Raw genomic sequence first — 24,666 nt, 5'->3', positions numbered from 1 at the left:
TCTTTAGGAGTTTGATCAAATCCTTAAATCTTCCATTTAATTGGCACAGGATATATTGCCCAATAAGGGCTCAAAACATTCCAACTAGACAGCCTTGCCTGATTCCAACAAGGAAAAAAAAGGGGGGGGGGGATAAAAGCAACTACAGCAGCCTTGAGTTCCTCACCATATCAGCCTTCTCAGCTCTGAAGTTAATTCTATAGATTCCAATCTGTATCTAATTTTGATCAGCTACTCTTCACCTGACTTGAAATCGGGAGACACTGGACAGCTTTTGGTAATATTGTTATTCTGTCTTCAGGGTTTATCTTTTAAAACATTTCTTTGAGATTTTACTTTGGAGTTCTAGGATGGCAAGGCTCTTTTGCCTAAAGATCAGTGGTCCCAAAGCTGCTTTTTCCTAAAGGAGCCGTGGAAGCACAGTAGTTAGTATGCAGTATTGCCAGCTAACTGTTGACTGCCGTCTGCCAGCAGTTCAGCAATTTGATTCTTAACGGCTCAAGGTTGACGCATCCTTCCAAGGTCAATAAAATGAGGACCCAGATTGTTGGGGGCAATACGCTGACTCTGTAAACTGCCTAGAGAGGGCTGTAAAGTCTAAGTGCCATTGCTATTATTTTCAAAAGGCTTTCTTCGTTTTTCCTTGAAGATGGTTCACTTCTCATTCAAGCCTTTAGTATCTGCAGAGATCTCTTGATCTTGTCCATTTAGCAGAGATCACTCCATTAATTGCTCACTGAACTACAGGCCCATCACCACAAAGCTGGTGTCAGTTCTTTGAGGTAAGCAAGATTAGGAAACAGGCAGAGCAGGTATATTAGGAATGTATGTATTGCTGTAGAATAGAATTAACAATCCTGAAAATCAATCAAAAGTTTTTCTAAGGTGCTTTCGCCAAACAAAAATTGGGGTTACCTTGACTTTCTCAGGAAATTTTTGAGTCTTCCTTTAATGGTTTACTAACAGATTCCGCAACCTCAGGACCTGTTCCATCCAGTCTTCATCCCTTTCCTTCCTGTCTTATTGAAGAGATTATCAAGAAATGTATAGGCCAAGCCAGCTACTTTGCCATCACCCTCTAGTGAAATAAGAGCATTTCTATTAATTTGGTGCATTAATACCATTAACACTAGTCTGTGCCGATGGATGAGAGCTACTCCAAAGTAACTACCTTAGATTCTCAGAAGTTTTATCCTCCAAATTTCCAAATAAATAAAGTGAAATGCTAACATTTCTCCTGGAAAACATTCTCCTTAGCTCTCTCTCATTTGCCAATAAACCACAGGCACGTAGTCCAGATTTTCTCAGGAGGAATCGTAAAATAGTTATGGAATCCCTAGTTGTACCTAGGGCAATTTGTGAACTAGAACTTGGATCTCCCCTGGGATAGTCCAACAGCTTTTACATCACGCTGGTTTTCTTAATAACAAATGCTTTTTTTACTATTCAGTAATAAGTCTGGAATTCAAAACTATACAAACAAGGTGAAAATGAGGGTTTCCCTCAACTATATTTCTCCTTCACTGTTATGCATGGTCCTGCTTGTGTCTTGACTAAAGGCCACCCGTGTTTTACAGACATAACTACCAATCTATACCCAGATATTCTCACCTTATCCAGGAGAGCTGTAGGTCCCAGCCTCCAAAAACATATTTGACTTCATTCTCCTTCAGCTTTTAGAGGGCAATCACAGATTGGTTTGTGTTACAGGATAAGAGGTTTAGGGTTTCATTTTTTTGCAAAAGTAATTGGATAGATCTCATTGCCTTGACAACATCTTTTTCTTGTTTGGAAGAGGTGTCCAAATGGTTTCTGCCAATGGTGATTTGGAGTTTTTTTCTGAAGAGTGACAGGGATTCAAACCAATTGCATTTTAATAATATCTTCATATCTTTAGAGTTCTGTTTGACTTATATTTGCCTCCTGAATCATTCTAATGCACTCCATGCATCAACTACAGGTCTTCCATTTGGATCTCAGTTTTTATTAACCAACTAATAAGGTGCTTCTAAAGAACTTGATACACTTCTGTGTGCTGACATCGCTCATGATTCCATCTTGGAGCCTCTCATTTTTTCTCATGTTAAAATTCCTTGAGACCATTTCTATTCACTTTCATGGAAAGCAGAATTTTTAATTCAAAACTCACTTGCAATACAGTCCTTTTTTCACAGAGATAAAGTAGTCCAGCTATCTCCTTCCTTTCTAAATCAGTCTAATTTTTTCAATTTGAACCAAAATATGCTATATATTTTTCCTTAACATTAAAGGAAACAACACTTATTCATCACACTCTTGTTTTCTGCTTGAGTTATATGATGTCATTCAGCCAGGGGCAGCATTTATTTCTGGACTTTCAAGGCCCATGGAAAGGGAGCATTCTTACCTCCAACATTTTCTCAAGTATAAAGGCAATCATCAAGTTTTGTTGTGAACTGTCTAAGCAGCAATGTCCTCCTTCCAATCTGTACCCACTTTTGTAAGAGAGATAGCAACAGTGAAAAATTCTCTAAAAAATTCTCTTGTCAAAACTTAGCCAGCCAGTCCTGTGGGTTCAGTCTTCATCATTATAGACTGAATTTGCCTTCTAATGAAACACTGTATGTGGAAGAAATGCCTTCTATCTTATTGTAATAACTGCACTAAGAAAATTGTTGGACTTCATGAATCACAAAGGCCACCATGAAAAATAATTGGTTACCTCTAATGCATTTCTTTAAATGGTCACTTGTGACCAAACACAACCCATTCGGTATGAGGTGATTTTACCATGCAGATCTGTTATATCAGTTTTAACAAAGTATTTCGCGCGCTCTCTTCCTTTTTTCTTCCAAAACACTACTTTCAAAAAGACAACCTGAAATGTCCTACTATGTAGATGGAAAGTGTGTTAGTTTTTATACTTCTGATGGGTGTGCAGCCATGTTTACATCAAGGAAATCACCTTTCCCAATGATTTCATTTGATACTTCGGCAAGTTTTCTCTTTTCTCTTTCTTATATAGAATGGCTAGACACCTATTTCACATCGTCAGCATTAAAAAATACCGTATTTTTCAGCGTATAAGATGCACCTTCCCCCCCCCCCCTAAAAGAGCATGGAAATGTTGGTGTGTCTTATACACTGAATACAGCCATTTTTGGCCTCCCAAGGCCCTGCCACTGCATCCTATTTTTGCGAAAAATAGGCAAAAACTGGGCTGTTTTGGGCAAAAACGGAGGCGTTTTTTCCTTCTTCCGGCCCCCAGAAGCACTCTGCAGCAGGACTGGGTTGCTCCCGGTTCACACCGGTATGCCAGAAGGGGTTCATCAAATTTACTGTACCTTTTAGAACCCATTCATCCGGTGGGACAGTACTGGAATGCTCCCTCCTGCCTGCCCCCCCTCGCTCGCTGCCCCCGCCCGTCCGCACCAAGCTTGCCCCGCCCACCACTCACTGATTGGCTGTCTCACCAGTCGGTCTGCCTCTAAGAGCCCTATTTAAACCACGACGCGGACAGCCACTTACCTTCCTGTTTGGCTCTCGCGTCACTCGCTAGCTGATCGCATACTTGCTTGCCTTCCTTGCTGTTATTGCTGCCTCCCTCAGGTAAGCTGCAACTAAGTGCAGGGGGCGGGACTTGCCTAGGAGGCCTGGCCGCCAACAAAGCACGGGGGTGGCTTTGGAAGCTTGCGCGGCCGGCCTCCTAGGCAAGTTCGGGGAAGTCCCCGAACTTGCTAAGAGGCTGGCCATGTTGCACAAGCTCCCACTGCCACCCCCGTGCTTTGCTGGTGGCCAGGCCTCCTAGGCAAGTCCTGCCTCCCACGCTTAATTGCAGCTTGCCTAGGAGGCCTGGCCACCAGCAAAGCACGGGGCGGCGGTGGGAGCTTGCGCAGTGCAGCCAGCCTCCTAGGCAAGTTCGGGAGGTTCCTGAACTTGCCTACAAGACCTGGCCGCCAGCAAAGCACAGGGGTGGCGGTGGAAGCTTGCGCGGCTGGCCGCCTAGACAAGTTCGGAAGGTCCTGAACTTGCCTAGAATGCATGGCCACCAGTAAGCATGGGGGCGGGGTGGGGGCAGAAGCTTACGTGGCACGGCCGGCATCCTAGGCAAGTTCGGTGACTTTGCGAGGCCTTCGCCAGGTCCCCGAACTGGCCTAGGATGTCTGGCTGCAACTAGGGGCAGGGGCGGCCGGAAGCCAGCTAGAGGGGCCTGCCGCGGCTCTGAGCAACTCCGGGGATTCTTTGCGGCCTTCGTTCCAGCGGATCCCCGAGCTCGCCTAGATGGTAGGACTGCCTGGCGCTTGGCTGAGGCCTTTCTTGCTGCCCCCACCCCCACCGAGTCCCCAGTCTCGCCTGGCTGACTAAGCCTGCCAGGCCAGCTTACCTGCTGCCTGGTTGCCTGCCTGCTCCCTGCATCCATCGCATCAGAGGGTTACTGATTCTGCCTGCTGGTAAGTGACTCGGGTTTTTTTCTTTATGATTTTAATGTTTTTTTAAAAGGATATTTTATTTATTGTTTATAAAAAATTTTTAATGGCTTTTAGGGTGGGAATGGCATTTTTAATGATTGTTTATAGTATGTTGCCTAGGGTGCATGGCTACCAGTAAGCATGGGGGCGGGATGGGGGCGGGAGCTTACGTGGCACGGCCGGCATCCTAGGCAAGTTTGGGGACTTCGCGAGGCCTTCGTCAGGTCCCTGAACTTGCCTAGGATGCCTGGCTGCAACTAAGGGCTGGGGCGGCGGGAAGCCAGCTAGAGCGGCCTGCCGCTGCTCTGCGCTCTGGGCGAATCCAGGGATTCTTAGCGGCCTTCGTTCCAGTGGATCGCCAAGCTTGCCTAGATGGTAGGACTGTCTGGGGCTCAGCTGGGGCCTTTCTTGCCACCCCCCACCCAGTCCCCAGCCTCGCTTGGCTGGCTAAGCCTGCCAGGCCAACTTACCTGCTGCCTGGTCACCTGCCTGCTCCCTGCATCCATGGCATCGGAGAGTTGCTGATTCTGCCTGCTGGTAAGTGACTCGGGTTTTTTTCTTTATGCTTTTAATGTTTTTTTAAAAGGATATTTTATTTATTGTTTATAGAATTTTTTAATGGCTTTTAGGGAGGGAATGGTATTTTTAATTATTGTTTATAGTATGTTTTTAAATGGTTTTTAAGGATTTTTTAAATTATTTATAGAATATCTTTTTAAAAAATATATTTTTAGGGAATTTTTATTTATTTATTGTTTATATAATTTTTTAATGGCTTTTAGGGAGGGAATGGTATTTTTAATTATTGGTTATAGTATGTTTTTTAAATGGTTTTTAAGGATTTTTTAATTATTTATAGAATATATTTAAAAAAATATTTTTAGGGAATTTTTATTTATTTATTGTTTATAGAATATGTTTATTACAAGAAATGTTATTGCTTTTTGCAAACATTTTATTTGTGATGCAATATGTTGCTTTTAAGTGTGCAGGTTGGTGCATGGTTTATGTGCCTCAAAGTGGCTGCTTTTCTATGGGCAGGCCGGGTTGGTGCAAGGCAGCTTTGCCAGATTTTATGTGTTTCTGTGTGATACCTGGTTGTTTAGGTAATTGTGAGGTGGTTGCTGGTTCTGTGAGCTTCCTAGCACTGTCCTTTATAATTTCCCACAATGCCTTGATGGTTTTTATTCCAGTGGCTTTGTCTTTCCTGTCCTTAGGGTTAGGGAAAAAAACTGGTTTCATCTGCAGTCTCTTGAGGGGAAATTGTTATTCTTTTGGTGTTTTTCTGGCGCTGTCATAGTGTGTGTGTGTGTGTGTCCCGCAGTTATCTACACATTAATAATGATCAAGTACTAATAATATTTCCTTATACATTTTAGTGACCTTTCCTTACATAATTGGTGTTTTCTTTCATACTTTTAGATTTCTAATTTCTGTTTCTGTTAGTTAGCAATTGATAAAACAAATCCCACTTGAAAAAATATTCAAAGCCTTCTTGATTTTAATTGTCAATTTATTCATTCCTGCACATTCTAATATGTATTCATTTTCATATCTTTGTTTTTCCACTGTTGGGCAAACACAATTCCAGCAGCTGTTAGCATCATTGCTTCTAACCATGACACCACTAACTTTTGAATAGCTATTTGGTCTGTCCTAAGTACTGAACCTAATTAATATATTCCTGTTTCTTGAACTGAGGAATAAATTTCAGAAAAAGAAATCTGTATTGCTCTGTGAATCTACCCATGACATTCATTCTTGATCTAATTTCTTAGATGAAAAACTATATTTTTCCTGTTTGTTGGGGGACATCCTTCCTGAACAAACTGTACATTGTTGGGTGAAAACAGAGGTCCCTTCTGTTACCTGTAGTGTAGTCCTCAGCTTAGAACCATAATCGAGTCCAATATTGTTTTATTTCTTTTGCAGGTAGTATTATTTAACAGGATGAAGAGGCAACAGAGTATGACCGCGAGGACAGTCATCTTTCCTATGTAAGTAGCTGTTTTATTGCTTTGTGTTTCATCCTTAATGTGGTAGTGCATGCAATTAAAGTCTTCCTTTCTGTGTCTATTTGTTCAGGCCATTCATTGGAGCAAGATGGTCAGTTGGTGATGTTGAAGACACACAAAAGGACAGTCATCTTCTTTTTCTATTTTTGTGTGTGCTTGTTTCATGCTAATGTAGTGCATGCAATTGAAGAGTTCATTTGCGTGTCTCTTTGTGCAGGCCATTCATTGGAGCAAGGTTGTCAGTGATATTGACGACTGACAAGGAAAGTCATCTTCCTTCTGTAAGTAGCTCTTTTATTGTTTTGTGTGCTGGTTTCATCCTAATGTAGTGCATGCAAATTGAAAAGTTCATTTCTTCTTTGTGCACGCCATTCACAGGAGCAAGTGTGGACAGTGATGTACAAGACCAGCAAGGCAATCATCTCCCATCTGTGGGTAGCAGTTTTATTGTTTTGTGTGCTTGTTTCATCCTAATGCAGTGCATGCAAATTGAAGAGTTCGTTTCTGTGTCTCTTTGGGCAGGCCGTTCACTGGAGCAAGTGTGGTCACTGATGTAGAAGACTGGCAAGGACAGTCATTAAGTAGCTCTTTTATTGTTTTGTGTACTTATTTTAATCTTACTTAAGTAGTAAGTGCACAAAATAAAACTTTTCTTTTTTTATATCTTCTTTTTGTAGATCATTCATTGGGGCAAAGAATTCAGTGACATCGTCTGGGCCACTCCCACCCGGTCACATGGCTGGCAAGCCACTCCCACCTGGTCACATGGCTGGCAAGCTACTCCCTCCCGGTCACATGGCCAGCAAGCCACTCCCACAAAACAGGCCACACCTACAGAAGAGGTTCTACAAAAATGTGAAACCCACCAGTGCTCTGCAGGCTTCAGCAGGGTTGGGAGAAGGGGGAAATGTCCCTGTTTTTGCAAAAAACGGGCCATTTTCTACCCGTTTTTTGCACAAACGGGGGCATTTTCCCATCCCCCATCCCTGGTGAAGCCTTTTCCCCCCCTAAAAGAGTGTGGAAATGTTGGTGCATCTTATACACTGAATACAGCCATTCTAATAAGTTGGTAGAGATAGTGGTCATGCAAGGGTTAACTCAGTCAGTAACCAATAGAACTGAGCCTACCAAAGTGATGTCATCGGCTCTGAGAAGTGTCCTCCCGCTTTTATAGACTCAGTTCGATTTGAACTGGCTGTGCTAATTGCTCTCTCAACTTTCTACTTAGAAACTTCGATTGGCTTCTTTAATCAAAATTAATTGGCTTGAATTCATCTCCAAATTGCATGGAAGAAAGAAAGGATATCTTGGGTTGCTCCTTTTGGAGCCAGGACTCTCAGTTAGCCCTTGGGCTTACTGAGGGGAATTGCCAGGGTTTCTTCGAGGCTTTTGCCTCCCGACCTTGCCAGGAGCCTCAGAAGTTTCTTCGGGCGCAGCGCTGCTCAGCACTGGCCGTTGGAGGCCCCGCTCAGCGCTGCTGCCTCTGCTGGACCTCCCTGGCTCTCCCTCGCTTGCCGCCAATGCTGGCAACCGCACCAGGAGCCGCCATACGCCGCCGTCGTGGTACGCCGCCGCTCTCGCCGCCAGCAGACCATCACTGCTGCCTCCTCAGCCTCCGCAACCTCCCGCAGGGCTTTCAACGCCCTCCCTTGTTCCGCGGCCTCGGCTACCTCGTGGCGCCCGGCCCATAGGCTCTGTAGCCTCAGCGGCCATTTTGTTTTGACACGAAGAGCTCCGGTGGTCATTTTGACTACTCATCAAGCTGTGAGTACAGGCCATGGCCTTTCCTGCCCCTGAGCCTCAATTGCCTCCACCCACCAACAAGTCCCCTTCATCTGGGGCACACAGGGGCAGATCTGCCCCGGAGGCCTCCCCCTCTGAGCCTGCTTCCAAGACCCCGAGGCCCAATCACAGGGGTACAGCTGATCCACCCCCCCAGGAAAAGGACACTGCCACTCAGGCCCCTCCCAGCAAGGCCAGAGCCAAGAACAAACACATGGAATCCCACCTATTTCAGGCCCAGAGGCTTGTTCAGCCTAGTCCTACTCCTGACCTATCTACTGATTTGGAGGATGATCTCTCCCCTGCTGCATCCATGATCCAACCTGAGGATGCCAGAGGCACAGGCGATCTGACCAACAGTGGGGATGAATCCGAGAGTGGCAGGAGCATCACTCCTGATGAGAACCCTCTCTAACAGGAGGACATTTTTCCCCCATCTCACCACCGTCATTCTTACTCACCTGGCATCACTGATTTCATTTCTGAGGCTATTGAACAAGGCATAGCAGCAGGACTTAAACACAGGTCTTCTAACCATTCTCCTCCACCCAGGTCTGTTTCTTCTTCCAGTTCCAGATGCAGGAATGGTGAGCTCTCAGCTTATTCATCGCATGAGTTACCTGGCACAACCAGTCAGCCATCGGTTTTTGGAGAGGAGGAATGTCCTGCAACAGATTCAGGTTTCTTGGAAAACAAAGGTCTCCTCCCCCCGACCCACCTACCATTGTCGGTTTATTTAAACCCACTGTCTTTCAATCTCTTCTTTTTAAGGCCAAGAAGATCGCGGGCATTCCTTCCCCCAAGGCACCGCAAGTAACGGAAGCGGACAAGGCTGACACTACTGACCCCCTCTTCATCCAGCCTAAGGTGGAAAAGGAGGTGATTCCATCCCCCAGACTCTTCCTAGACGTGATCCAGAACCAATGGGCATCACCAAGTACAGGTTCCCCTCCCTAATACCTTGGACAAGCGCCTGTATAACATGGGACTGGAACTCACCAAGGCTCTAGAGGTACCTTCTATTGACTTGCCTATAATTGGCCTTTCTTCTCCTAACGCAGCCTCAGCAGCTCCTAAGGAGGCTCTTCGTCCTGAAGACAAGAGGATAGAACAAACTCTGATCAAGGGCCACCAGGCCTCTGCTTGGGCTGTCAGGGTGGGTACCTCTGCTTCTTTCTTCAGTCGCTCTGCACTCTTATGGCTAAGGCAACTTCAAGCCAGGCTTCCGGCCCGGGATTCTAGGGCTTGCAGGGACATTAATAAATTAAAGGTGGCCCTAGAATACACTGCACATGCCTCCTTGGATGTGGCCCGTTTTGCGTCCAAGGCTATTGCATCCTCCATCTCCACCCGCTGCTTGCTTTGGCTAAAGCAGTGGCAGGCGAAAGCCTGAGCCAAGTGGTGGATCTTCCTATTCTTCCTCTCTTCTCTTTGGTCCCCAATTAGAGCCTCTATTGGTAGAGCCCAAGGATAAGCGAAAAGTCTTGCAATCGGCCAGTAAGAAACAAGAGGGCCGCAATCAATCCTTTTATCGTAGGCAGCCCTTTCCTGGTCAGGGCGGGGGTGCCTTCACCTCCCGTCCGCAATGTCAGGTTTCCCCAAGGCAAGGCCCATCCTTTTCCAACAGATCAGGCAGAAACAACCAGAGATTCCAGTCCAGAAAGTCATTCAGGGACAATACCAACCACCCCTACAAGAGGCAGAAGTGACTGCCTGGAGGGTCTCCCCATAGGGGGACGTTTGTCAACCTTTGCGGATCGTTGAGACAACATCACCAACGACGCGTGGGTCAGGTCCACAATCAGATTCGGCCTTCTCTTGGACTTGCGCTCTAGCTCTCCGAACCACTTCGTTCCGTGCCCAATCTCCAGGGATCCTCACAAGAAGGCATGGACAGGATTATGGGGGGACTCAGTGCTGCCACTTGTGTGCTGGACCCGTGTCCCTCTTGGTTAGTTTCGGCTTCCCGGGAGGTGACACGAGGCTGGCTCCAGGCGATTATCAACGCTTCATTGAGAGAGGGGTTCTTTCCCACCACCTTGAAGGAGGTGGTGGTGAGGCCCCTCCTCAAGAAGCCTTCCCTGGACCCAGCTTCTTTAGCCAACTATCGTCCGGTCTCCAACCTTCGCTTTGTAGCGAAGGTTGTCGAGAGTGTGGTAGCACGTCAGCTTCCCCAGTACCTGGATGAAGCTGTCTACCTGGATCTGTTTCAGTCAGGTTTCAGGTCCGGGTACAGCACGGAGACGGCACTGGTCACGTTGGTCGATGATCTCTGGCGGGCCCGGGACAGGGGCTGTTCCTCTGTCCTGGTCCTATTAGACCTCTCGGCGGCTTTCGATACCATCGACCATGGTATCCTACTGCGACGACTCGGGGGATTGGGAGTGGGGGGCACCGTTTTACGGTGGTTCTCCTTCTACCTGTCGGATCGGTCGCAGTTTGTGTTGACTGGAGGGCAGACATCAACCCCCAGGCACGTCACTTGTGGGGTGCCCCAGGGGTCGGTTCTCTCACCCCTCCTGTTCAACATATACATGAAACCGCTGGGCGAGATCATCCGTGGTTTTGGGGTACGGTATCATCAATATGCTGATGATACCCAACTTTTCATCTCTACCCCAAACCACCCAAATGATGCCCTCGACGTGATGTCCCGATGCCTGGAGGCTGTGCGGATCTGGATGGGGAGGAACAGACTCAAGCTCAATCCCTCCAAGACTGAGAGGCTGTGGTTCCCGGCATCCCAATTTGTACATCTTGTTCCATCTTTGATGATAGGGGGAGAAATTTTAGCCCCCTCAGAGAAGGCTCGCAATCTGGGAGTCCTCCTGGATATGCGGCTTAGTTTAGAAGAACACCTGATGGCCGTGACCAGGGGGGCCTTTTACCAGGTTCGCCTGGTACACCAGTTGCGCCCCTTCCTGGATCGGGATGCTCTGTGCACAGTCACTCATGCCCTCGTCCTTTCTCGCCTGGACTACTGCAATGCTCTCTACATCGGGCTGCCCTTGAAGAGCACCCAGAGGCTTCAGCTGGTCCAGAATGCGGCCGCGTGGGTTGTCATGGGGGTACCTAGGTGCTCCCATGTCACACCCCTTTTAGGCGGCCTGCACTGGTTGCCGGTTGTTTTCCGGGTGCGATTCAAGGTATTAATTATGACCTTTAAAGCGCTCCATGGCTTAGGCCCAGGGTACCTGCGAGACCACCTACTGCCACCAGTAGCCTCCCACCGTCCAGTACTATCCCACAGAGTTGGCCTCCTCAGGTTGCCATCGGCCAAGCAGTGTCAGCTGGTGACCCCCAGGGGGAGAGCCTTCTCTGTGGGAGCGCCTTCCCTCTGGAATGAGCTGCCCCCGGAGCGCCGCATAATCCCTGACCTCCGGTCCTTCCGACGCGCCCTAAAAAGTTGGCTTTTCCAGCAAGCCGGCCTGGCCTGTTAATGTTAATTTTAATTTATTTTAAATGTACTGTTTCTTTTTTTAAAAAAAAAATGGTTTGGTCTTTTTGGAATTGGGTTTAATCTTTTTTTTAACTTTTGTGATGTGTGTTTTTAATGTTGTACGCCGCCCTGAGTCCTTTGGAGAAGGGCGGCATATAAATCCAAATAAACCTAAACCTAAACCTAGAGCAGGCCATCCATCATCTGCTCCACATTCGGGCCATTCAACCTGTGCCTCCGGGCCAGGTGGGACAGGGGTTTTACTCTCGTCTCTTTATCGTGCCAAAGTCTTCAGGGGCTGGAGAGCAATCCTTGATCTCAAATTTCTGAATCGATTCATCTGGTACAGGAGATTCAAAATGCACTCTCTCCTGTCAATCCTGGAGAGTGTGCGCAAACACGATCTCCTCACATCAGTGGATCTCACAGAGGCTTATCTCTACGTGCCCATTCACAAGCGACACACATGGTTCCTCCGCTTTGTCGATGCGGGCTGTCACTTTCAGTATCGGGCCCTCCCCTTCGGGCTGTCATCAGCCCCAAGGGTTTTCACCAAACTCCTGTCAGTCGTAGCAGCCCACTTACGAGCCAGACCCATTCAGATCTTTTGCTACCTGGACGACATTCTTCTGTTGTCCAGGTCTCGCAACCAGGCCCTTCGGGATCTCCAGGACACCTTACAGGTGCTTCAGGAAGTGGGATTCTTCATCAATCAGGAGAAGAGCCATTTTGTTCCCACCTCTCATCTAGTGCACTTGGGAGCCCTTATCGACTCTTCTCAGGGGACGGTCTTCCTGTCTTGGGAACTCCAGATCAGCCTCAGGGACTTAGCCTACGAGGTACAGAGGAGACAGCAGGTCCCTCTTCTCCAGCTGTCTCAACTGCTGGGGAAGATGGTCTCCTGCTTTTCCATCGTCCCTTGGGCGTGGCTTCACAGCCGCTGCCTCCAATAGTTTCTACTGCCATTCCAGAAAACCAACAGCAGCTGTTCCCTAGTGAAGGTCAGGTTGACTCCAGAGGTCCTCCACTTTCTGGACCGGTGGGTCTCCCTGGCCATCTCTCAGGGGTCCCTCTTCAGGGAACCTCCTTGTCTTGTAGTTACGACAGACATGAGCTTGACGGGTTGGGGAGCTCACCTGGAAGACCAAGTAGCTCAGGGTCTCTGGTTCGATTCCGACCTTTCCCACAGTATGAATTGGCTGGAGTTGAGGGCCATCCATCTGGCCGTCCTTCACTTCCAATCCTCACTCCGCAGCACCCACATGCTGATTCGGACGGACAACACGAGGGCCAAGGCGCATGTCAACCGCCAAAGGGGGACAAGAGCGGTATCTCTCATGGAGTCTGCCTTTCACCTAGGGATCTGGGCAGAAGCCAACCTTCTCTCTACATGCCAAAAACATCTCGGGCTCCGACAACACCAGGGCAGACTGGTTAAGCCGCATGACAATCGACCCTGCGGAGTGGAGCCTGAATCATCGCATCTTCAACCAGCTGCCCTCCAGGTATGGGACTCTGATGCTAGACCTCTTCGCAACGGCATCCAACAAGCACCTGCCCAGGTACCTGTCTCGTTACACTACACCAGGCGCAGAAGGGACGGACGCCTTAAGGTGCAAGTGGCCTCATGGTCTCCTATACGCCTTCCCTCCCTTCCCCCTGATACAGAGGGTGATTCGGAAAATGATAAGAGGAAGAGGCCGAACTCATCCTAATCGCCCCCCATTGGCTGCGCCGACCATGGTTCGCGGACCTGGTCAATCTCTCAGTGGGCCCAGCGTGGCGTCTCCCACTGATACCGTCCCTTCTTCATCAGAGATCCATTCACCATCCTGACCTATCCTGGCTCCGCCTAACCGCATGGAAGCTTAGCGGGCAGAGGAGTCCTCAGAATAACGTTGAGCGAAACCCTGAGCTACAAGTCTGGCCTTGTACAATGACTTACCATTTGGCTTCTTTTTAATTTTATAGACCCATCGAGTGCCAATGACTTTTTTTGTTTGCTGGGGGTTTTGCAGGTGTAAATACATTAAGTTTCTTTAAACTGTCCATTTCATTCTGCTTTGCCTCATACCAATTCTCTTGCTCTAAATCAGGAAGATGCTTGATTTGTGTGAACATATCAGGAGAAGTGTAACATTGCAAATCAAAGGCAAGGGTGTTTTTGTCAGTTGCCCGAATATCGCTGTGGAGGGATTCCCTTTGTGACCCTCTTGGAACGTCTCAGAACAACAGTCCATTCTTCTTCTGCTTCGTCCTCGTCCTCACATTCGTCGCTAGCATCAGCATCCGAGGCTCGCGAAGACGGAACATCAGGTTGAGAAAAACTAGTAGATAGATTATCTGCCTGTGAATCTTGGTCATCAGGCTGGGTGGCATCTACAACATCATCTCTAGGAAAATAAACTCCAGGATCATTGGAATGAATCCTGGACCAGTCAACATCTTCCTCAAAATTAGCAGATTGGGAAATCACAATTACATGTGTAGAGTCAATAAATTTGCTCCATTTTGAATTATCATCAACACCCATAAATCTCAGTCTCTTTGCTGCTGGACCTCCTTTTCTTCATTGAGCTAAGGGAATGTTCACCATAGCGTATGAACCAAAAATATGGAGGTTCTTGAGATCGGGCTTGTAGCCATACATCATAAAGAAAGTCTGATTTATTACACTGCTCCAAGTACGGTTGACAATGTAATTTTCATATTTGATAGCTTCACCCCAGTATGGGTTACTGAGATTGGCGTCTTCTAGGAGACAACGCATCATGGTTTGTAAGACCCCTTGTCTTCGTTCTGCGACTCCGTTATGAGCCGGTGTGTACGGAGCTGATGTCTGATGAAGAATTCCATTCTTACGCATCCAGTCCTGGAAACGCTGAGACATGAATTTGGCACCATGGTTACTCTGGATTCTGGCGATGCGAACTTGGTGTTGGGTAGAAACAAGTGCTGCAAAGTCTTTAAAGATCTGAAAGGTCTCAGATTTCTCTTTCATAGGATATACATATCCATATCTAGAGTAATTATCAACAATTGTTAGAAAATATTTTTTACCACCAAGTGTTGGCGGAAAAGGACCCACTATGTCAGTGTGTACCAAATCAAAAATGCGTGTTGACAGGCGTGTAGCACGTTTGGGAACGGCTGCTACTTTGGATTTGGCCTTCTTGCAGACAGCACAATCCAAAAACACCTTACACCCCTTTAGATCCAAACCTTTTGCGAACTCCGGCATTTTCCTAAGGACACGGAAACTGGCATGCCCCAATCTTCTATGCCACTTGTGGATACATCTGGAATGCAAAGGTTTACCAGTTAGTGAATTCTCAACTTTTAACAGTTTTGTGAGGAACCTCGGGCTTGCTCTGAGCAACCTGTTTCCTTATTTTTCTTATTGTTGGCTTTAGGAGGCTTTGGAGTAGCTACAGGATCTTTCACTGCAACATCTCTCTCTGGGCCTATGCTCTCTCTTCGAGTTTTTATACTTGTCTGTGTTTGCGGTTTAGGCTTTGGTTTTATGTAACAAACACCACCAATTAGCATGGTTTCAGCAACAATATCTCCATTTTTAACTATGTAACTTGCTTTTTCAAGGTGGTGAACTTGGAACTTTAACACTCTAGACAAGTGACTTTCACTAAGCAAATTACTAGTTGCTGTAGGTATGTAATAAACATCAGGGATGAATGCACCGAGCTCTTCAACATAAACAGTTCCTTTTCCCATGACCTTACAAGGATGATTGGAGAAAGAATAAAGTTCACTTAATTCAGGTTCAGGCTTGTGCATCTCTGTGAACAATTCTTTTCTGTAGGTAACATGCAACGCTGCACCACTGTCCAAAGTCCACAAAAGCTGTCTGTCGTACTCTGGATCAGGTTGTGGATCGTTGGTTAAGGCCAATGTGGCGAGTGGAGCTTGTGGATCACGCCTTGGACCACGATGTCCTTGTCTTCCACCTCTACCTCTGCCTCTGGAGTCTGTTCCTCTGGGCTGGTATGTGACAGGAGCTGGAACTCGTTAGGGACAATCCTAGGTGTCATGTCCCATACGGTTACAGATGTAGCATCTTGGCATCCTTGGAGCGTAGACTCTTCCTCGGAAGGGACGTCTCACTGGAGCTCTTGACGCTGGTGGCCCTCGTAAATGTGGTGTGGCTAACATAAGTGATCCTTCTTCAATTAAGAGCCTGCATACATTATCTACTGTTCGTTGAGCAATAGGCACATGATTAATCTTTGCAATGGCATCTTTGCATTCATAATTCAATGAGTTAATGATAATGCTGATCATTTGAACATCATCAATAAAATGGCCTCTTTCTCTCAATTCTTTTCTCATTCCTTTCAGTTTGGTCAAATGTCCACCAATTTGTTCACCAGGTTTCAATCTCGAACCATGGAACTCAGGCATGAGCAAACATGAAGATTCGATTGAAACGGGCATGTAGCAATTTTCCAATTGGACCCAAATTTATTGGGCTGTTACATCAGGTGGAAAAGTAACCTGCAGTTCAGTATCCATGAACATCAATAATGTTGTGCAAGCCTTAGTCTCTAAGTCTCTTATTGCAGGAGTCCATGCTGGGCAGGAGGATTAAACACCATACAATGGGTACCTTCTCTCCGAAGCAAGATTGTAACCTCACTGACTCATAATTCTGCCTGACATTTTTAATTTTGACTCACCAGTCAATGGAGCGACAGAAAACGCCTGTTGAGGAATGTGCATTTGAAAAGCTTGCTGTGCAGGTAAAAATGCTTGTTGCACCTGTGATCGCTGTAATCGGACCTGTGGTTGTTTTACTACAGCTGGGGCCGGTGCTTGAGCAGCAATATTAACATGGCTTGCTGGAGGCAAGAAGGCACCAGCACCACCAGGGGGTGCTGAAAAATGGGCCTGTGGAGGCACTTGTTGCATTGCAGCCTGAATATCAGTAATTTAATGACATGCTTGATAAAGTTTGTTGCAATGTTTGTAATTGCTCCTGGATTTTAACATGCATGTTGGCTCTCTGTAGTAAATTATTTCTGCCAGGAGATGGTGCTGCAGTTACAGTTTTTGGCTGTAATATTTCTGCCTGTGTGGCATGTGCAATTGGAGAACAAAAGACATCACATGACAATTGTGGCATGTACACAGTTCTGTGTGAAGAAGGAGCCAAGATGGCGTTTTCAGAAATTTGAAAAGCAGGAGAATCCCTCTTATCTGACTCGAGCATGGAAAGAACCTTTTTGGCCTGGAATAATTCACGTTCAAAAAATTCTATGTAATCACCTGTTGTGGCCCAGCAGGAGCCGTTGGAGCTGCCACCTGACTCCGACAGCGAGGGTCCCTATGAGTCGGCTCTGGAGGATGTGGAGGACCCTGGACAGAGTTCCGACTCTGAGCAGGGATCAGAGAGGCTGGTTGGCCACTAGGAGGCGCCTGAGGCATGGAGCAGTGGTGAAAGCCAAAGGGAGTGTGCTCCTGATGTCATGCCTTGGAGCAGTGGGGAGGAGACAAGGGACAGTGAGTCAGACGTCAGCAGTGAGTTGTCACCAACGAGCTAATAGGCGTCAGGAACAGTTGCGCAGTTACAGGAGGTAATTGCTCTCGGCTGATGGTAATTAGACTCCTCTCCAGACTATAAAAGGACTGCTTGTGCACACGCCTTTTGCAGAAGTCAACGCATGAACTAATGTGGGAGTACAGTCTTGTGAGTGTGGCAGGCTGGATTGCTGCTAATGCTTATCAGTGCCGGGTTGTTATGAAGGCTTATTTGTGTTAGATTGCTGCCAAGGACCTGTCTGTCTGTAAATAAATCTGGTGAAGTACCTTGGCTCGGAGTGTGTGTTGGTGGGGAACAAGGGGGGTCAGAACAATCACCATAGCTTTTTATAGCTTGCTCAGAGCTTCGGGGAGAATTATACATTTGTCTCTCTGTGTGGGAGTGAAATTACTCCGGCTGTGAAAGCTTTGGCCTGGCACCAAGGGTTTCAAAATCTCTAAGAAGTGTTTGGGAGCATGAATAATTATAATTACTGACCTCGGTCGGAGTACGTCGCCTTCAGAAGCAGCCCTTTCTTCTTGAGACCTGTGTAAGAGCATTTCCTCCTTTTGTTCTTCCATGGCAGATTCTTCATCCAGTCCGGTTGCTAAAGCAAATGGGGCTTCAAGAGTCGTAAATCTGTGTAAGATGCTTTTCGCTTCGTCATCAGAGAGATTAGAGCCATCGGAATGTGATCTAAATTTCTTTTTCTGTTTCGGCATCTTAGAAGTGATTTAAATCAGTGTTTCTCAGTCGTGAGATAAATCATCTGTCTAAATTAGCCTAGGCGCTTATCTTAAAAGTAACAAGCAAGGAAAAAGCCATAAATCAACCATCCTCTGCTACCATTTGTCAGGGGTAAATTGAGCACTGTAAATTAACGAGGTATGAATCGTGGCATTTCCTTGAAGCATACTTCTTAAATAAGCAAAATAAACCTGAGATATATTCTAAGAAACACATTTTATTGTAAATAAAGTAAAACAAAACTTACTAAGCTAATGATTACATTTTTGGCAGAGTTTCTGTCTGCCTTGGTAGACTAACAAAAGAAAATAAAGTGAAAGAGTGGAATGTGTGTGACATGCGCAGTGAAGCTTAGAGATAAGGGTCAGTTCGTTCTACTGTATAACTCAGAATGTAAGCAAAGCTAGCAAACCAAATAAACGCAGTGACAGTTTGGATATGAGATCCAGAATGAGAATTTTGGATAACTGTTGGAGAATAAGCATTATATGTATTATTTTTATTTTTAAAAAACAAAGTTTTATTGGTTTTCAAATATTTAGGGGAAGGTAGATAGGTATACAAAAAATTTTGGCAGCTTCCATACTGTTGGTAGAGATCCCAGCACGATACTCACATATATAACATTGTACAAACAAAAATATAAAAAAAATCAGTAAACCAAATCTTACTCTATATTGTTAGTCTTGTGTTCCTACATATTTCTCTTTATCATTTTCTAATATATCACTAAATGCTATTGTTCCAGATAATTTTATTTTTGTGATCTGAGCCTTTTCGATATTGCTTCTTCTTCCCTGTCGCCAGAGATAGCCTCAGTGCCCCCCTCCTTACCGTCTTGAGTCTTAGTATCTTGTGTTTTACTGTCTCTTTCACTACTCCCACTCAATTCCTCCTCTGAGAGCGGAGAGTTCTTTTTGATAAAGGCCTCCGCCTTCTGAACTGTATTAATTCTGATCCTATTTCCCTCCCAGAAGATTAACATCCCCTCTGGTATCAACCATTTAAACCAAATCCCTTTTTCATACAATTTTTTTGATAGGGAGGAAAATTTCCTCCTTCTATCTCTTATTTTTTTCGGGATCTGTTTGAGAATGGTGATCTCTTCATCTTTGTATTTCAATGGTCCCTCCCTTTGGGTCGCAAGTACCTCATCCCTTGTGGATCTCCTGACAAACTTAACATGTATCTCCCTTGGAACATTGTGTCTTCTAGCATACGCTGAGTTTATCCTATATACTAGATCCATATCCCACCATAATTGTTTTTTGTCTCTCTTAAGATAATCTGCTAAGATTGTACTCATAATATCCTTAAGATTTGCGTTCTCTGCTTCTGGTAGGTTCTGGAATCTAAGAAAAAAGGACATTCTTTCAAATTCTACTTTTGTCTGAAAATTTTCCATATCTATGTTTCCCTTACGTATTGTTTTCACTTCTTCCCCCAGCCCCGCCACTCCATCCTCTAACACCAAAATTCGCTGTGTATTTCCAGCTATATGTTCTTTAACCACTCTGAGTTCTTCTTTGACCTCAGCCCTCATTTCGTTCTGTCCCTTCATAAGTTCTTTAAACATTTCCGTAACAGATAGTTCCTTTGGGTCCTCTCCAGCGCTCCTTTCTGCAACATTGAAGAAATCTTAGACTGTTGCATCGTAGGGCTTGGGGCAGCAGATGAGGGAGCTGAGTGCGCCTTGCCGGTTGGGGGTTTCCTTGCAGCCATTTGCTTAAATTCAGAGATGCAGGTCTTTGCCAAGACAGGTGATGTCAAAGGGTTTCGCAGCTATGCTGGTCTCCAAAGGAAAACAATCGCAAAGGCACCCAATTTACAGCTCCAAGAGTAAAATACACCAAGATGAAAGAGAAAAAGAAGTCAGCCAAAGATCAGAAGATCCATGCACAGGAGGAGGTCCCAGTTTCCCCTTGGGAGAATAAACAATCCACTTTTCTTTATTCTCTCTTTGGGAGTAGCTTCAAAGGACAGACTTCATTTGCATAGAGACAAAGAAAGAGGGGCGAGCGCCATCTTGGCCCTCCCTTTCGCAGGGAAAGAAGTCGCAGAAAGTTTTTTTATTTTAGAGCAACAGTTCAGAGTCGTTTCCAGCAATTGTGAAAGTCATTTTCAATTAAAAGTCCAAAATGACAAATCAATCTTTTATCCTCTCTCTTCCAGAGGGTCCATTTTCAAAGCCGCTTAATCCGAGGGGGGGGGATAATAACCCCCCTTCTAATCTCCCTTCAAGAACAGAAACACAAAAAACTCACAAAGTGACTATTGCTTTTCTCCTAAGTCCTCCACGAGCACCGGTCAGGATCCCCACTTTCAGTCTCCAGCTGCACTTCTCCGACTTTTTTTTTAGCCTCCGGAGCCATCCGACGAGAGGGCGAACAGCGCGATGCTGTCTCTTGCCCACCCTCCGCTCCCCAGCTCCTAGGCGAAGCCGAAAAGCACCCCAGCTGGCTGCCGCCACATGCGGGGTGCCTCAGCCGGCCTCCCTTCGGCAGGAGCCCCCTACAAGGCCTCCTGTGTCCCTTAAGGGACCCACCGGGGAGACGAGCGGCGGACAAACACGTCCGTCGTCGTCCGATCCCGGAAGTGACATCCGTATTATTTTTATGGTTCATTGCAGTCACCTAGATGTTTAGACTAGATTTGGCATTTTTATCTACTTCTCCAGCCCTTTCCTGGTATAGGCAGATGTTGTTTAAAGGTGTTGTGGTCCACTAGCAGCCTGCGGAGCTGGCAGCAGAGTCGGACAGTGTGGAGGTTGGGGAGGAACATGGGCCAGTCCTGGAGTCTGGGAAAGGCTCATATTCCCCAGACTCCAGGACTGCATCGGAGGCAGATTTGAGGCCAGGGCCATCTGGGAGTTATGTGCTGCCTTCGGAGCCTCCAGAGTTGGACATCAGCGAGGCAGAGGAGCAGGGGGAGCCTGTTCCCCGTGCACGCATACGCAGAGCTGCCAGAAGGCAAGAACAGTTAAGACAAAAGGGAGTAAGGCTTGGGGGTGATTGACCCCTCCTATAGGACATAAAGGAGGAGCAAAGGCACGTGAGCCTTTGCAGGAAGAAACTTTTTTCGTGCTGGTCGGTTTAAATTCTGAAGCTCCGTTTTGACTCTCTGCTCTCCATCTGTTGTTTTTCTTTACGGATATATTCGGCCAAAATATTTATCATGATGTCCCTTATGTTTTCATCATCTGCTTCCATCACGTTTTGAAATCTAAGATAAAAGGACATTCTCTCAAATTCTATTTTCATTTGTTGGTTATCAAGTTCTTTGTTTCCCTTCTGCACTGCCTCCACCACCCCCTCATCTCAGCCGCCCCACCCTCCAGAAGGTCCAGTCTCTGTGAGTTCTTATAAATTTGGGCTTGATTCTCTTTAATTTCTTCTTTCATTTCCTTTAATTGTTTCTTAATTTCCTCTTGTCCCTGTAAAAGTTGCTGAAGCATTTGTTGCAAATCCATCTCTGTACTTTTAGGTTGCATCAGGTCTGTTATCTTTGATTGTGTAGTAGGGCTGGGAGTTGCTGATGTCGGGGCAGAGGTAGCAAAGCCAGGCTTTCCAGGGGGTGGTCTTTTAGGAGACATTGTTTATAGAATAAAGAGCTCAGTCAGTATAGAGAATGGACAGTTAGAGCGGTAGAGCAGCCAGATGAGTCCAGGAGGCAGAAGGTCCAGGCAGAAGAGAGTTTCTCTAATCACCCTGGCAGTAGAGCAAAGTTTTTCACTCCAGGGAGTTCAAAGAGTAGCAATCCACAAGAGATTTATCTGAGTAGCACGGAGACAAAGACCGGAAGCCTGAATTTTTAAAGGTGGAGTCAGGTTTCACAGTTCATGAAGACAACGGAAGTGTGCCATCTTGCCCTGCCAGCTTCGGGTTTAGAGGCATAACAAAGTTTTCAAAGTTCCCAAAGTTTTCAGATCATCAGTATATTATGGGGTTAAGTTCAAAGAAAGTCACTTTAAGCAAGGGTGTGGCATCATTGGTTGGCTCTCCCCCCTCCTTCTTCCCCTGGGGCTGAGAGCAAAATTGTTCCAAGCCGCCTGTCCGAGGGGGGGGGAAATCCCCCTCCCTCCAGCCGCGCCTCCCAAGTTAGCCAAAAGAAAAAGTTTTAAACTGCTGAAAAGTTCTTCAATTCAGTAAGGGGAGTGGAGGGGGGTATGCGCCTCACTGCACCGCCGCTGCTTCCTTCTGCTTGTTCATTCTCCGCACAGCATTCAGTGAAGACGCCCACGCGTCCTCCGATCTGCTCCCCAGTGCCTTGGGCGAAGCGGGGGACCTCCTGCCGGCCGCCACCGATCCAGGGATTCCTCGCGATGCCGCCCCTCCGGCAGGATGCCTCTGCGGGGCGTCCTGTGCCCCCCAAGGAGTGGGGAAGCCCACCGAGGAGCCGGAGCGAGCAAACACTTGCTCGTCGCTGGTGGCCGCCGGAACCGGAAGTCTTGACTCTCTGCTCTGTGTGGCCTTGCAAACTAATTGCCAATTAGGTCTTTGGCAGTGTTTCAAGGAAGATAAATGTGGGTGCTTATCAGCCTTATCCCGAAAGATACTGTAGGACTCTTTACAACTATTTGTGACTCATTACGGGTTGTGAATGAACATAATTAATAGCCTTTGAAATAAAAAGAGGATTTTTAGGACTAAGTGTGTGCTTTTTACTGTATCAGGACACCTAGGTCAGAACAGATGGTGTTAAAGGTATCGCAAGATGTAAATTGTTTCAAGTAAAGCTCCTTTTTTTGCAATTGATTGATAATGATTTTGTCAACAACAATGGTGTTCAACTGCTGCTCCAGATGTGTTGAGAATGCACCTTTCCCTATTGCAGTGCTTCTCAAATAGTGGGGCTCCGTAAAGGGGGGCGTGCAGCAGCTGGCTGGGAGGGCTTCCACCACCACCGTCCAGCGACTGCCGCAGCGCAGCTGGGAAGAAAAGAAAGGGGAAGGGACAGGCCGCCGGCTCCGGATCGATCACCGGGTCCTTGCACAGCCTCTGAAGGGTCGATGGATACCCTGTCCTGCTTGTGAGGCACGCGGCGCGGTGGCGCCTTTGGAAGTGCCACGAAGCCAGCATGTGGACTGGGTAGGAAGTCTGAGTCTGCAGTCAATTCCCGACGGGGGTGGCGAGGACGATCACAGTGGCACTTGACGTGCCTTTTTCCTGACGGTCTTTTCCCGCCCCCATCGGGCAGGATTGAATCCTCGTAATCTGCTTTTTACAGCTCATCTGTGGAAGAGGTTCCGCTTCTAGGTTCAGGGAGGTCCGGCTGAACAGTGCGGAGGCAGGGGTGGGATCCAGAGCCGAGTCCCCGAGCGCCGGCTGGGAGAAGCTGACTAGAAGGGAAGGGGGATGCGTTGTTGGCTAGCTTGCATTTTACGGATAAGAACTTATGTGAGTCTGATTACGGGGAGTAGTCCCTCTAAGGCGGGGGGGCGCGAAATGTTTTCTTCTTCCTAGGGGGGGCATGACAGAAAATAATTGAGAAGCACTGCCCTATTGGAACTATTGGAACTATCTTTGCATTCTTTTGCCACAGTCATTCTATTTGCAGGTCTTTATATTTTGTGATTTTCTTCAGTTCTCTCCTCTTCTGCTATCTCCAGCTACTGTGCTATCAACAATCCAAACTTTTTTGTCTTATCAACAATTGTTAAGACTGGGCTGATATATATCAAGTGCTTGTCTTTATAAATTCTAAAGTCCCAAAGCACTTTGAATTGTTCATTTTCTATTACTTTGTAAATTTTGTGGTCTTATCAGTTCTTGCTTGTAGGCAAATGGTATGTCTTGCAGATTTTCCAGCACACCATTGTTGCCATGCCATTGCTTGTAGTCAGTCTGTGCAACCTTTTTGTGACAATTAAGCTACATGGCCGAATCTTTCTTCAGCTTATTATAGTTCATAGCACAGTCAACCATACGTTTAGACTGGATTTGGCGTTTTTATCCACCTATCAAGTCCTTGCCAAAGACCTGGGGTAGGCAAATGTTTTTGATAGTATTATTAATATGAAAAAACTTTCCCTTTTTCTTCTGTTAATGTCTAAATTATGGATTATAATAAAGTATATGGACATTATATAACATAAATCTGTTCTAAGCTAAGCAGTTTTGGAAATAAATGATTATTTATTTTGATTAGGTACAGGGTTGCTCTGAAATAAAATATTCTTGTAAAACTCAAATTCTGTCATATTCAGGAAGTCAAAAATGTTGTATAATCGTTATTAAAATGAACTCAGTTATCACATTATCTAATAAGAATCATCAATAATGCTACTGAGAATTTGCTGAATTCCAACATATGGAATTGATGCAAAGCCTCATTTGTAATAAAGATTTTTATTTTCTTGGGGGGAAAGTTTTTCTGAAATTGAAAGTGCAGTGTTCTAAAACATCTCACTAGGGGTTGCCCAAAGGGGAAAAAACAGAATAGTGTGAATCATGTTAATATTTTTCAAAAAAGACCTGTATGACGAACAACAGATTTTCTGTTTTTCATGGTTGTGGTCTTTTATAGGACAGTCCAGCTGCCATCTTCTGAGGTGACAAAAATCTTTTATCAGATTGTGGCTTAACTTGATTACTGCATCTATTTAAAAATGAACACAAGTAAAAGTATAATAATTAGAAACCCAATGCTTCAGCTACTATTTTAAGGAAGTCAGATCAATTTTGAAAAATTGTTTTTACA

Source organism: Natrix helvetica, assembly GCF_964273705.1.
Source record: "Natrix helvetica genome assembly, chromosome: 1".
NCBI classification, from domain to species: domain Eukaryota; kingdom Metazoa; phylum Chordata; class Lepidosauria; order Squamata; family Natricidae; genus Natrix; species Natrix helvetica.
Note: the sequence above shows the minus strand (reverse complement) of the source record.